The sequence below is a fragment of the Eubalaena glacialis genome, chromosome 3 (genome assembly GCF_028564815.1).
Source record: "Eubalaena glacialis isolate mEubGla1 chromosome 3, mEubGla1.1.hap2.+ XY, whole genome shotgun sequence".
NCBI lineage: Eukaryota > Metazoa > Chordata > Mammalia > Artiodactyla > Balaenidae > Eubalaena > Eubalaena glacialis.
The window spans coordinates 165,160,551-165,174,461 of NC_083718.1; the positions used below are offsets into that span (position 1 = coordinate 165,160,551).

The 13,911-nt window shown below is 38.0% G+C and overlaps 1 non-coding gene across 1 annotated transcript; it reads right to left on the minus strand.

Annotated features, from left to right (window-relative positions):
* Positions 1–6,388: 6,388 nt before the first annotated feature.
* On the minus strand, positions 6,389–6,493 carry LOC133089222 (U6 spliceosomal RNA). The gene has a single exon (XR_009700606.1). It is a non-coding gene; the product is annotated as a U6 spliceosomal RNA (small nuclear RNA).
* Between the last annotated feature and the right edge of the window lie 7,418 nt (positions 6,494–13,911).

The window sequence follows — 13,911 nt, forward strand, 5'->3', positions numbered from 1 at the left end:
AATTTTTATCACATGTGTAGCTTTGTGTAACCATTACCACAATCAAGATACAGAACTATTCCATCACCACGAAGATCTCCATCATGCTACCCCTTTATAATCATGCCCTGCTTGTGACCGTCTCTCCCCTTTGGCAATCACTGACTTATCCTCCTTTATAATTTTGTAATTGCAATAACATTATATAAGTGGAATCTTCCAGTATGAGACTTTTGAGATTGGCTCTTTTCACTTAGATAATGTCCTTGAGATCCATCCAAGTTGTTGCATGTATCAATAATTTATTCCTTTTTAGCATAATATTTCATGGTATAGACGTACCATTTTGTTTAATCATTCTCTGATTGTAGGACATTTCGATTGTTTCCAGTTTTTGACTCTGAACAACTGTGTATATGTTTTGTGTGGACACGTTTTTTTCCCCTTAGTTTATTCATATTTGAAGTTTAGGAATATTTTTTAATGCATGCTGAGAAAACAGTAATATTCCAAACTTATAAGTTACTATCTGGTAAGGATGTTGGGAAAGGCTTTGACACACAGATATGTTGTTTGCAAATATTTTCTCTGGGTCTGTGACTTATCTTTTTTTCCTCTTAACATTTTCTTTTTAAGGCAAATTTTATAATCTTGATGAAGTCCAATTTATTAACTTTTTTCTTTGACGGATCATGCTTTTGCGTCGTGTGTAAGAACTCTTCACTGACCCCCAGATCCAGAAGATTTTCTCCTATGTTTTCATCTAAAAGTTTTTATAGTTTCATGTTTTAAGTCTATGATACATGTGATTTAATTTTTTATGTAAGGTGCTCAGTTTAGGTCAAGGTTTATTTTTTTGCCTGTGAATATCCAATTGTTCCAACATCATTTGTTGAAAAGACTATTGTATTCATTTTTTAGCCTGTTAATATGGTGAATTACATTGACTGATTTTCAAATATTGAACCGATCTTGCATCCCTGGAATAAACTTCACTTGATCGTGGTATACAATTCCTTTTATGTAGTACTCCACATATTTTGCAACTCTTTTCTTTAGTGCATGCACATTTAGGATTACTATATCTTCTTGGTGGATTGACCCTTTTATCATTATATAATGTCTATCTCTGTCTCTCATAATTTGCTTTGCTCTGAGTATACCTTATCTGTTATTGATATAGCCATTTCTACTTTCTTTCAATTAAAGTTTGCATGATATATCTTTTTCCATCCTTTCACTTTCGAACTGCCTATACTGTTATTTTTGAAGTGAATTTCCTATAGATATCATATAGTTGGATCATTTTTTTAACCCATCCTTGCTAATCTCCATCTTTTACTTGGTATATTTAGATAATTTATAGTTAATATAATTATTAACATGTTAGGGCTTAAGTCTGCCATTTTATTTATTTATTTTTGTTTTCTGTTCGTTTTCTCCTGTTTTTTTGTTTTCTTGTTCTCTTTTTCCTGCCCTCCTGTGTGTTACTTGAACATTTTTAAGAGTTAATTTTGAATCATCTATGCTATTTTGAGTGTGTATCTTTGTATAATTTTTTTTTTCTCTTTTTTTAAATTTTATTTTATTTTATTTTATTTTATTTATGGCTGTGTTGGGTCTTCGTTTCTGTGCGAGGGCTTTCTCTAGTTGCGGCAAGCGGGGGCCACTCTTCATCGCGGTGTGTGGGCCTCTCACTGTTGCGGCCTCTCTTGTTGCGGAGCACAGGCTCCAGACGCGCAGGCTCAGTAGTTGTGGCTCACGGGCCTAGTTGCTCCGCGGCATGTGGGATCTTCCCAGACCAGGGCTCGAACCCATGTCCCCTGCATTGGCAGGTAGATTCTCAACCACTGCGCCACCAGGGAAGCCCTGTATAACTTTTTTTAAGTGGTGGCTCTAGATATCACATTATGTATATATAACTTATCACAGTCCACTGGTGTCAACATTTGTCAGTTTGAGGGATGTGTAGAGAGTGATAATTCTCTTTGTATCCCTCCACTCTCCCCCATATATAATATAATTGTCTTAAAAATTTTCTCTACATTCGGTGATTCGCACTGTATGACTTTCACTTCACCATCAAATGTAACTCAGAAAATTCAAGAAAAAGAACGTCATATTTTTACTCTTTTCATTGTTCTTTTTCCCCCACATGTTCCAAGATACATTATTTTATTGTTTCATTTCTGTATTTCCTTATTGTCTAATCTCCAAGTCATTTTTTAAGGTTATATCTGTTGACTACAGATTTTCTTAGTTTTCTTTCATCTGATAATATCTTGATATCTTCTTCATTTCTGAAGGATATTTTTGCTGGATGTAGGTTCCTAGTTTGATAGCTCTTTTCTTTCAGCACTACGAAAAATTGTGCCATTTTCTTCTGGCCTCCATGGTTTCTGATGAGAAGTCACTGTCATTCAAATTTTTTTCCCCCTATAGATAAGGTTTTTCTTTTCTCTGTTTCAAGATTTTTTTTTTTTTATCTTTAGTTTACCGAAATTTGACTATAATGTATCTTGGTGTGGATTTCTTTGGGTTTTTCCTGTTTGAGGTTGCAGCTTCTTAAATTTGTACGTTTCTGTCTTTTGCCTAATTCAGGAAATTTTCAGTCATTGTTTCTTTGAATATTTTTTTTCAGCCCACCTACTTTTCCCTCTCCTTCTAGGACTCTGATAACATGAAAGTTAGATCTTTTACTAAAGTTCCACAGTACCCTGAGCTTATGTTCCTTTTTTATTTATTTATTTTTGGTCTATTTTCTCTGTTGTTCAGATACGGTAATTTCTATTGTTTTGCAAGTTCACTGGCTCTTTCCTCTGTTCTCTCAATTCCATTATTGTGCCAATCCACTGAATTTAAAAATTTTAGTTATTGTATTTTTCAGTTCTAAAATTTCCATTTTGTTCTTCTTTATATGTTCTATTTACTTGCTGAGTATTTTTGTTTTTTAAAAAAATTTGTTTCAAATGTGTTTGTAATTGTTTGTTGAAACATTGTTATGATGATGGCTGCTATAAAATCCTTGTCAGATGATTCTAACATCTGTTATCTCAGTGTTGGCATCTGTTGATTATCTTTCTCATTCAAGTTGAAATTTTCCTGGTTCTTGGTATGATGAGTGATTTTTTAATTGAAACCTGGACATTTTGGGTATGTTGTTATGAGAGTCTGGATCTTATTTCAATCATCTATTTTAGCTGGCTTCATCTGACACAGCTCTAGTGGGGGAAAGAGAGTACTATATTGTTACGGTCAAGTGGGGATGAAAGTTCAGGCTCCCCATTCAACGTCCATTGACATCATAGTGGGGGAAGGACTACTTGTTACCATGGTGTGGGGGTGGGAGTTCAGGCTCCCCACAAGGTCTTTACTGATACCACCTCGGCTGGAAGAGGTAGAAGTGTCTCGTTTCTGCTCCCCATGTGGCCTCCACTAACATGATGTGGTGGTGGTGGTGATGGTGGTGGTGGTGGTGGTGATGGTCATGGTGGTGTTAGAGAGGCCTCATTAATTCTGGATGGTGGTGAAAGTTTTGACTCTTCACTAGGCCTCTGACACCAACTCTGCAGGAAGGTGGAGGAGCACCTTGATACAGCTGGGTGGGGGCAGAAGTCCAGGCTGCCCATGTTATCTCCACTGACACAGCATAGAGAAGCCTCATTACCACTTAGTGGGGGTGAAGGTCCCAGTTCTCCACTTGACCTTTTCTGACACCACCCAGAGGGGGATAGGAGAGGGCTGAACACCTCATTATTACCTGATGAGGATGAAAGTCTAGGCTCCCCAATCATCCTTTGCTGGTGGGCGTGGGAATGGGGCTAAACTTTTTCTTTGATGTTTAGTTGGAGTAGAGCAGTTATTCTCTAGAAGTTTTCTGTATTGCTAGGCTGACCTTTCTTGATCCTTTGTCTAAAGAGAGCAGACTTTTCTCAAGGCTTCTTTTATCTTCACCCATTGACATTCCCAGGCTGCCAGCTTCTCCAACACCCAGTGGGTTATATGAGGCAAAAACAAAATCCAAGGAGCTCATCTGAGTCATTCCTCGGGTCCTGAAGTCCCTAGCCAGCTTGTCATCTTCTCTCTACCTTTCAGAATCTTATGTTTGTTTTGCATATAATGTCCAGGGTTTCAGCTATACTTAGTAGGAGGAATAGGGAAAAGTATGTCTACACTATCTTTCTGGAAGCAGAAGTCCAATCTCACTTACTAAGACAATGATCGAAGAAAGGAAGAAAAAATCAGATCAAGCTTTTTTGCAGATGTTGGGGCATTTTGATTACTTTGCCCTAAAGCTATGTCAGCAACTTGGAGAGCCAGTTTGCCTGAAGTTCTGAGCATCCCCATAATTAATTCCAGGCCTTGGTGTGATTATTAATAGAGTACCTCCATAGTTTGGCCTTACAGATTTTGATTGAGTAGGTTCAACCTTGAAAAAAGAAACTTGCTCAATAAGCTGGTTTTGTGAGTCACTTTATCATGAAGGGGGAAAAACAAATTCATTCAACTCATTGATGTTTTCACACTAGGTTTTTGTTTTTTTTTTGGTTGCATTGGGTCTTCATTGCTGTGTGCGGGCTTTCTCTAGTTGCGGCGAGCAGGGGCTACTCTTTGTTGCAGTGCGTGGGCTTCTCATTGCAGTGGCTTCTCTTGTTGCAGATCATGGGCTCCAGGCGTGTGGGCTTCAGTAGTTGTAGCATGTGGGCTCAGTAGTTACGGCACGTGGGCCCTAGAGCATGCGGGCTTCAGTAGTTGTGCTGCGTGGGCTCAGTAGTTGAGGCATGCACACACTAGGTTTTGATGTCTCAGAAACACTGGCTATCAGCTCTCCTTGCAAAACTGGTGTGTGTTAGTGAGTTAGGACAAACTTTTCAAGGCACTCTCCACAAGGTAAGTATTCAAACCACTCCTTATTACAAAATTTACCCATTTTGCTTCCCCACTGAGAACACTAAGGGCATCAAGAGGCAGACCCTTTGAGGGGAAGCATTACCATAATTGAGGCAATGGTTCTGCCTCATTCAGGATGTGTCTGAGCCCGCTCCTGCCACTTCTGCAATTGTGCAGAATTTTACCTCCATCTGTTCACTTTCTCCAGCCGATACCGTGGTTTGCTCAGAAGCTCATATTATCTTGTTAAAATTTTCTTAACCAGTTATTTCACGTCAGGAAATTTGCATTGAACATCTTATAGGCATCATCGTTATAAACATTGTGAACAAAGACCAATAAAATGCCCTAAACATCAACATCTGTTCAGTCAGATGAGAACCCACTTCACCTTGTTCACTAAAGAACCCACTTCACCTTTGTCTCCTGACTGGTTGCTCAGACATGCCTTTTTGAACACATTAAAATGCATTATTTGGGACTTCCCTGGTGGTGCAGTGGTTAAGACTCTGCTCTCTCAATGCAGCAGGCCTGGGTTCCATCCCTGGTCAGGGAACTAGATCCCACATGCATGCCGCAACTAAGAGTTCACATGCCACAACTAAGGAGCTGGCAAGCCGCAACTAAGGAGCTCGTGAGCCGCAACTAAGGAGCCCGCCTGCCGCAACTAAGAACATGCGCAACCAAATAAATAAATAAATTAATTAAATAAATATTTAAAAAAATAAAATGTATTATTTTACAGTTTGGTCTATAAGGGCATTTTTTCTAGCTTGGCTGCCTCTTTTGACCCAAAACCTTCAGTCATATCTACAGTCCCTCATCTTCTCTCCCCCTCCCCCATTACGTGGGCTTTTCCTTTCAAGGTGATCTTAACAAAAATGTGATGAAATATACATAACATAAAATTTACCATTTTAGCCTTCTTTTAAGTGTACATTTCATGGCATTAAGTACATTCACATTGTTGTGCAACCATCATCATCCTCCTTCTCCAGAAATTTTTCATCTTCCCTAACTGAAAATCTATACCCAATTAAACAATAAATCTCAATCCCTCTGTCCTCCCAGCCCCTAATAACCACCATTCTACTTTCTGTGTCTATGAATTTGCCTACTCCAGGTACCTCATATGAGTGAAATGATGCATTATTTGTCCTTTTGAAACTGGCTTATTTCACTTAGCATTTCTTCAAGGTTCATCCATGTTGTAGCATGTGAAAAGATTTCCTTCCTTTTTACTGAGCTCCTTTTTAAGACTGAATAACATTCCATCGTATGTATATACCACATTGTGTTTATCCATTCATCCATCAGTGGACACTTGGGTTTCTTCCACCTTTGTCTATTGTGAATAATGCTGTTATAGACAAGGATGTACAACTATCTCTTTGAGACTTTGCTTTGAATTCTTTTGGTTATGTACTCAGAAGTGGAATTGCTGGATCATATGATAATTCTATTTTTTTTTTTTTTTTTTTTGAGGAACTACCATACTGTCTTCCACAGCAACTGCACCAAAAGTATGGAACGCTGCATGAATTTTGTGTCATCTTGCACAGGGGCCATGCTAATTTCCTCTGTATTGTTCCAATTTCAGCATATGTGCTGCCGGAGCAAGCACCCAAGGGGATTTTAAACTGACCTTGAAGGAGGCTTTAGACACTTTTTAAATTTGCTTGATTGATTGTGCTTTTTCACCAGAGGGTCCCTTTTCTCTTTTTTCAAGTTGCAAAAAAAAATCTGTCAATTATTATTTAAAATGTACCTGTGTGAATTTATTATTATTTTAAAATACTAACTTTGTCATTTCATAAAAGTAATATACCCTCAATTAAAAGTTGAAACACTATAGAAAAGTTTTTTTTTAAAAAAGAGCAACTAATCATCCCAAATCCTACTAGCCAGAAATAAGTAGTGTTAATACTTTAGATACTATTCCAACTATCTCTCTCTGCATATTAGAGACAGAAAAAATGCGTTGATAGAAATAATTTTATAGGAATGGGATTATATTGTACATATTATTATAAAATAAAAAATTAAAATTAATTTTATTTTAATTCAACAGAAAAAAACTGAAGGGAAACTGAAGACATGCTAAGCTTCAGATAAATATTTCCTTGCTCTGAGATATACAAGTTCCTAAAGTGCCTTTTAGATTAAGAAATATATGGAAATCTTTAAAAGATGGGAGCCATTATGTAGATCTTACTTACATAATCCTGTTTTTAAAATTTTGTGGACAGAAGTCTTATCACATTTTAGATAAGGTAATTAACACCTCACACTTTCTCTCAACCTCTTCCCTCACCCCTTGATTTTAATTGTTTTACTATTTTTTCTTTGTCCAGATTTATAAAGTAGATATTATGGACCATTTACGTTATTGTTCAATATTTATATGAATTTGGTGCTCACCATGGGGCTTTTTCAAAGTTGCCATCTCCATGCTCTGTATTTTGATTCCTTCTTGTGCTCTTGAATTTCAACAGAGTATTTTTTTCAGGAAGGATTCAGAGGTACTATACTCCCTGTGTTTTCTCATGTTAGAGAATGTTAGCTGATTGCCTTTATAGTTGAATGATAATTTGGCTGGGTATAATATTCTTTTTTTTTTTTTTTAAACTTTGGGTTTATTTATTTATTTATTTATTTATGGCTGTGTTGGGCCTTCGTTTCTGTGCGAGGGCTTTCTGTAGTTGCGGCAAGTGGGGGCCACTCTTCATCGCGGTGCGCGGGCCTCTCATTATCGTGGCCTCTCTTGTTGCAGAGCACAGGCTCCAGACACGCAGGCTCAGTAATTGTGGCTCACGGGCCTAATTGCTCCGCGGCATGTGGGATCTTCCCAGACCAGGGCTCGAACCCGTGTCCCCTGCATTGGCAGGCAGATTCTCAACCACTGCACCACCAGGGAAGCCCTGGGTATAATATTCTTATGCTTACATTCTTTCCCTCAGATTTTTCTTTTTTAGCTACCTCTCCATTTTTTTTGGCATTGAAGTTGCTATGAGCAGTTGGAGGTGACTTGTTTTATCTCTCTGAATGCCTGAAGAGTTATTTATTCACCTTTGAAGTTCAATAATTTAACTAGATTGTGTCTCTGTTTGTATATTCTGTAACAGTTTTTTCCCCTAGTATATGATATGCATTTTCAATCCGAAAATTTAGTTCTTTTATTTCAGGAATTTTTTTCTGTCTTATATCTCTGAGTTAGCTCTATCTTACCTGTGTTGGATTCTTTATGTCATGGACAAAATCATTCTTCTTTTGGTGCATTTTTGCTCTGAACTTTTTGTTTTTCTTCTCTTATTGTCCTGGGATGATATTTTTCTTCATGTCATTAATTAAATTTTAAGCCCCATTCCTTCTTCTTTCTAATTTATTTGTTAGATTTCATATGTTGTTGTTTTGGTTCTTGATTTTTTCTCCCCAGCTCCTCATTTTCCCTTTTCATCCTAATCGGCTATTTCGTCTCATCTTTGAGCTCTTATTTTATTGATTCTTACTCTAATTAAGATCTGTAACACTCACCACTGATGGGAAATTTGCTTTTATTTTTTTGAGTTATACCATGTTGAAGTCTTTGTCTGACTTTTGCTTACTTTGTCAGGATATTTAATATTTTACCATCATTTTTGTCTTTTCCTCTACCTTCCTCTTTTCTGCCTCCTCCCTCAGTTCCTCCTCTCTCTCCTAATCCTTCTTTTTGTAGCATGTTTGACTGGTGACTGTGCCATGTATTGATGGGCTCTTGCTTAATGTGGGCCACTACAGACCTTCTGTTTTCTCTAACTCAGTGAGGATTAGTTGAAATAGTTATAGATTTAGGGAATTCCCTGGTGGTCCAGTGGTTAGGACTTGGCACTTTCACTGCTGAGGGCCCTGGTTCAATCCCTGTTTGGGGAACTAAGATCCCACAAGCCATGCAGCATGGCAAAAAAAAAAAAAAGAGCTTTGGGGAAGGAGAGGGATGGACTGGACTGGGAGTTTGGGGTAGGTAGATGCAAACTATAATATTTAGAATGGATAAACAACGAAATCCTACTGTATAGCACAGGGAACTATATCCAATCTCCTGGGATAAACCATAATGGAAAAGAATGTATATATGTGTATAACTGAGTCACTTTGCTGTAAAGCAGAGATTGGCATAGCATTGTAAATCAACTATACTACAATAAAAATAAACAAATAAACAAATAAAAATAAACAATAGATTCATAGGAAATTGCAAAAATAACATATAGAGATCCCCTGTACCCCTCATCCAGGTTCTTTCAAAGACATGGTCATATGTAACTATATACAGTTCAATATCAAGACCAGAAAACCATTGTAACAAAACCATTGTTACAATCCACAGACCTTATTGAGAGTTTACCAGTTTTACATGGCCTCACTTATGTGTGTATGTTTAGTTCTATGCAATTTTATCACATGTATTATTCATATAACCACAGCTGCAATCATGATACAGAACTGTTCCATCACCACAAAGATCCTCTGTGCTCTCCCTTTCTTGTCCTATCCACTGCCCTGCCTACACCTCTCCCCCTCCCCAACCCCTAGCAACCACTAATCTGTCCTCCTCTGTAATTTTGTGATTTGAGAATTTTGTATAAATGGAATCATACAGTATGTGACCTTTTGTGACTGGCTTTTCTTCTCACTCAGCATAATGCTCTCAAAATCCATCCAGGTTGTTGTGTGTGTTGACAGTCCCTTTCTTGTGGATTGCTGAGTAATATTCCATGGTGTAGATGTTTGTTTAACCATTAGCTGATTGTAGGACATTTTGGTTGTGTCCAGTCTTTGGCTTTTACAAAAAACCTGCTGTGAACAATCAAGTACAGGTTTTTATGTGGATATAAGTCTCATTTCTCTAAGATAAATGCCCAGGAGTGTGATTGCTGGGTCAAATGGTAAGTGTATGTTTAGTGCTTTAAGAGGCTGCCAAACTATTTTCCAGGATGGCTGTGCCATTTTGTATCCCCACTAGCAATGTATGAGAAATCCTCATTAGCATTTGGTGTTTGGTATTGTCACTAATTTTAAATTTAGCTTTATTAATAGGATGTACATTGGATTTAAAATGTCACTTCAGGAGTGATGGTTTCACACAGCTATTGCTCCAGGATTTCCTGAAACAGAGATGCTAAACTTTAGGCTCAGTTGCGGTTCACAACAATAAAACTCAAGTTTAAAATAGCTTTAAGCCATCCTGCACTTTCCCCCCAATTGCTACTACATTGTGGTAACATCTTGATAATCCTCAAATCCTGGTGGGGAACTTCAGCGGTTAGAACAAAGTTACCACAACCCTTGATGCTTTGGAGTTCTGAATTCTCCTCATTATCTGGCTGGAATATTTCACTAATTTCAAACTAATGCTCCAGCTTTCCTGTTTTGATCCATGATCCCATTTGAAGATATAACTTTTAAATCATTGTGTTATGAAATGATATAAGAAGAATGAAACCAAAGCCATATGATCCAGAATTTGGGGGTTCCCTGGGAATTCATTGCAGCAGGATATTGAAATAAGCATATTCCCACATCTTGAAAATAAAATATTTAACAGAGTATATTTTTGTTAGGAAGTTGAATGATCTGTATAATTAACTTTTATGTGTTAAAGGTTAAAAAGAAGAGATGACAAAGTTACTTTAAAAAATCTAGGTATGCATTTTTCTGTGACCTTTGAGCAGATTCCACCCTATAGTTTTCCTTTCTCTGGTATCCTGGGCTAGCCATGTGGGCCAGTGATGTCAGTGTTAACTCTGCTTTCTACGGTCTTTGCCCTTTCCCTGATCACTTCGCAATATCTAACCCGAATATTATTTTAACTATATTGTTTTTTTCTTTGATGTGGACCATTTTTAAAGTCTTTATTGAATTTGTTACAATATTGCTTCTGTTTTATGTTTTTTGGCTGTGAGGCATGTGGGATCCCAGCTCCCCAACCAGGGATTGAACCCACACCCCCTGCATTGGAAAGCGAAGTCTTAACCACTGGACCGCCAGGGAAGTCCCTAACTATATTGTTAATACAACTGGGCTCCTGGAAAAACAAAAAGTACTTATTTTCTAGTCACTATCTACATAACACAAAAGGCCTCAATATCCAGTGTGTGCAGAGTGGGATGTGAATGAGAAGTGAGTTGATCCATCCTATGGAATTCTAGGGGTGAGGGGTGGAATTACAAACTGGAGGATTTGTTGAGGATTCGATGTGGAATAAATCATTGAATCCTCTCCCCAAGCCCTATTTCTCACTTCTGTGTACATAATGCCAGTACACAGAAGTCTCCAAAGACTATTTGGAGAAATTAAACCCATGAAATTTGGAACTGAGGTTCAGCAAAATTAACTGAAGGTCTACAGGTGAAATAATTCTGCCATCAGCCTTACCTCTCTCTGCTTAGTGTGAAGACCAGCTTAATCCCCAACAAAGTAGGAAAGAAGAAGGATTTTCTCTGGAGAAACTGAATTGCCCTGGAGAAAAAACCTCCAAGCACTGATTTGGGGAGTCCACCCATGCAATGGGTAGCTTCCTTCCTCATCACCCTAATATAAGCCTGCCGTGCATGAATCTTGCCAGGTCTCTGAACTTTCAGTCAGTTTTTAAACGCAGACAGACAATCAGATGTCACCAGACAAATGAGGAAAGCCTTCATCCTGAAAGAGAGAAACCAAAGTAAAAAAGCAAAACTGAATAAAGGAATCTGGGAGAAGCAGAGATAATATAGCAAACAGAAGAAAACCTCCAAAACTGCCACCAATCTAGTTCTAATAAATATTCTCAGAGAGCAATGAGAAGGTATTGCATCTCTAAAACAAGGACAAGATACTATAAAGATCTCATTGAAATAAAATGATAGTTCAAATAAAAATGGGTGAAAGACCAAGTCAAGGAAATAAGACAAAAAGCAGAACAAAAAGATAAAGGTTTGGAAAATATGAGGATGGTGAGAAGAAACATAAAGAATAAACCCTAAAAATCCCACCTCTGACTAAGAGGTTTCCAGGAAGAAAGAAGAGAAGAAACAGGGAAGGAAACAGAGGAAAAGCTGTATGAAAAAAATTTCCCAAAGGAAGGATGCCAGCCTCCTGATTAAAAAGGCCCACCTCCTAAAGAGGACACATCAGAATGAGAGAAGGAAGACCCAAGTTAAGGCACATCATAGAGAGGTTTTAGAACCTGGGATTAGGAGATTCCCTAAAAGCTTCCAAATATAAAACAATACAAAAGAATTCATACGCAAAGGACTAGGATCAGAATGACATCAGACTTCTCAGTAGCAACGTTAGGTACCAGAAAGCAACTGAACAATAGCATCAAAAATCTTATGGAATATACTTTTCAACCGGGAGTTTTATACCTTGCCACGCTATCAGTCCAGTGTGAGGGCAGAATTAGACATCTTCACCTATCCACAGACAACTTGCCTGCTTAAAACTCTTTGGTAGAAAACATTGAGAAAATGTCCCAGCAAATCCTGAGTAATCCAAAAGAGGAGATGTCATGGCATCCAGGAAATAAGGGATTCAAATCAGGAAAGTACTGAAGAGAAAGAAGGTACAGGCTGACAGCAGAGAGGACCACCAGCTGGGGGTGGAGGAGGAGGTTGGAGATGAGTATGTGGAAAGAATTAAGAACACGCATATGGAAAATTTTGCAAGTGAAAGTAATAATTTTTAAAAGCTACCCAAAAGCCTGTACATGAAAGGATATGTAATTATACACTGCTCAGCTCTGCAGTGAAACCACAAATGATTTGCTGTGTGATCATAGTGATGCAAACCCTTACATTGGTGAGAAGTCTTTCCTTTGCAAGTAAATGAAAACTCAAAGTGGCTTAAGCCATAAAGGGAATTACAGTATTTTGCTCACATGATTGGCAACTTAGAAGGTAGTTTAGGCTCCAGATGAGGCTTGATCCAAGGGCTCTCTAAAATCTTTAATTTCCATCACTCCCCTTGGCAGTATTTATTCAAAGTAATACCGGCTTTCCTCATGGGTGCAAGGTAGCTTCCAGTACCTTCTAGGGGTTTCTAGGGTTCAGTCCATCAGGGAGAGAATACTTCCCTAGGGGCTTCTGTAGAAAAACAAGGAAATTCTATCCCAGTTTCCTCCAGAAAGCCTCTCATTGGTCAATATTGGGTTACATGCCTTTCCTTGATCAATCACTGTAGCTTGGGGGATGGGGTTTAGCCAATCAGGTCCCAACCCTGTAGCCAGAGATCATGTCAGTTTCCAAGGAAAGTGATGACTGTGTAGGGGAACAGTGGGTTCCCAAGTGGAAATCAAGGTACAGTTAAAAGAGGAAAGAGAATGGAGGTTGGGTTGCCAACAAACAGCAAATGTCTATTTTACAACACCAATTATTTAACTAAAAATTGTGAAATAGCTGGAGGGGACCATACAGATTGGTGGAATAAAGGAGCCAAACCGACATCCATCATAATTCAAAATCAATAGAGAATGTCTGAAATTTATGGATCAATAGATAACAGTTTAAACATATTATTTAGACACGTGGAGGGAGCTAGTAGAAAAAACAACTGCGAGAGTTATAAAGAGTTATAAGTCACTACATCTGGGGAGCTAGTCTGGGGATGGGGTGGAATAGGGCAGGGCATTATGATTTTTCATGAGAAGCTTTTTGTATGATTTGATTTTAAAACTATGTTCAAATGCATTACTTTGATTAAACATTAAAAAAATCTCCAAGCTGTCATGGAAAAACATGAAATTATATGAAATGGAAAAGCAGGAGGTTACCGAATTTGCCTTGTGAAAAAGACATGTAAAAGTGCAAAAATTCAAAATGGCACCCCCAGCCATTTTTTAGTTAAATCCACATGCCACAGATGTGTGCAGTGTTCTGTGATTTCCTACACCTCTAGCACACTGCTACATATCCCCGGGGAAGGGAAGAATATGCCCTAGTTTGAGAAGTATAGATTAAGACACATCAGGACAAAGAATCTGAAAGGTTTTAAAAAGGAAAAACTCAAACTTTACCCTAGAGGAAC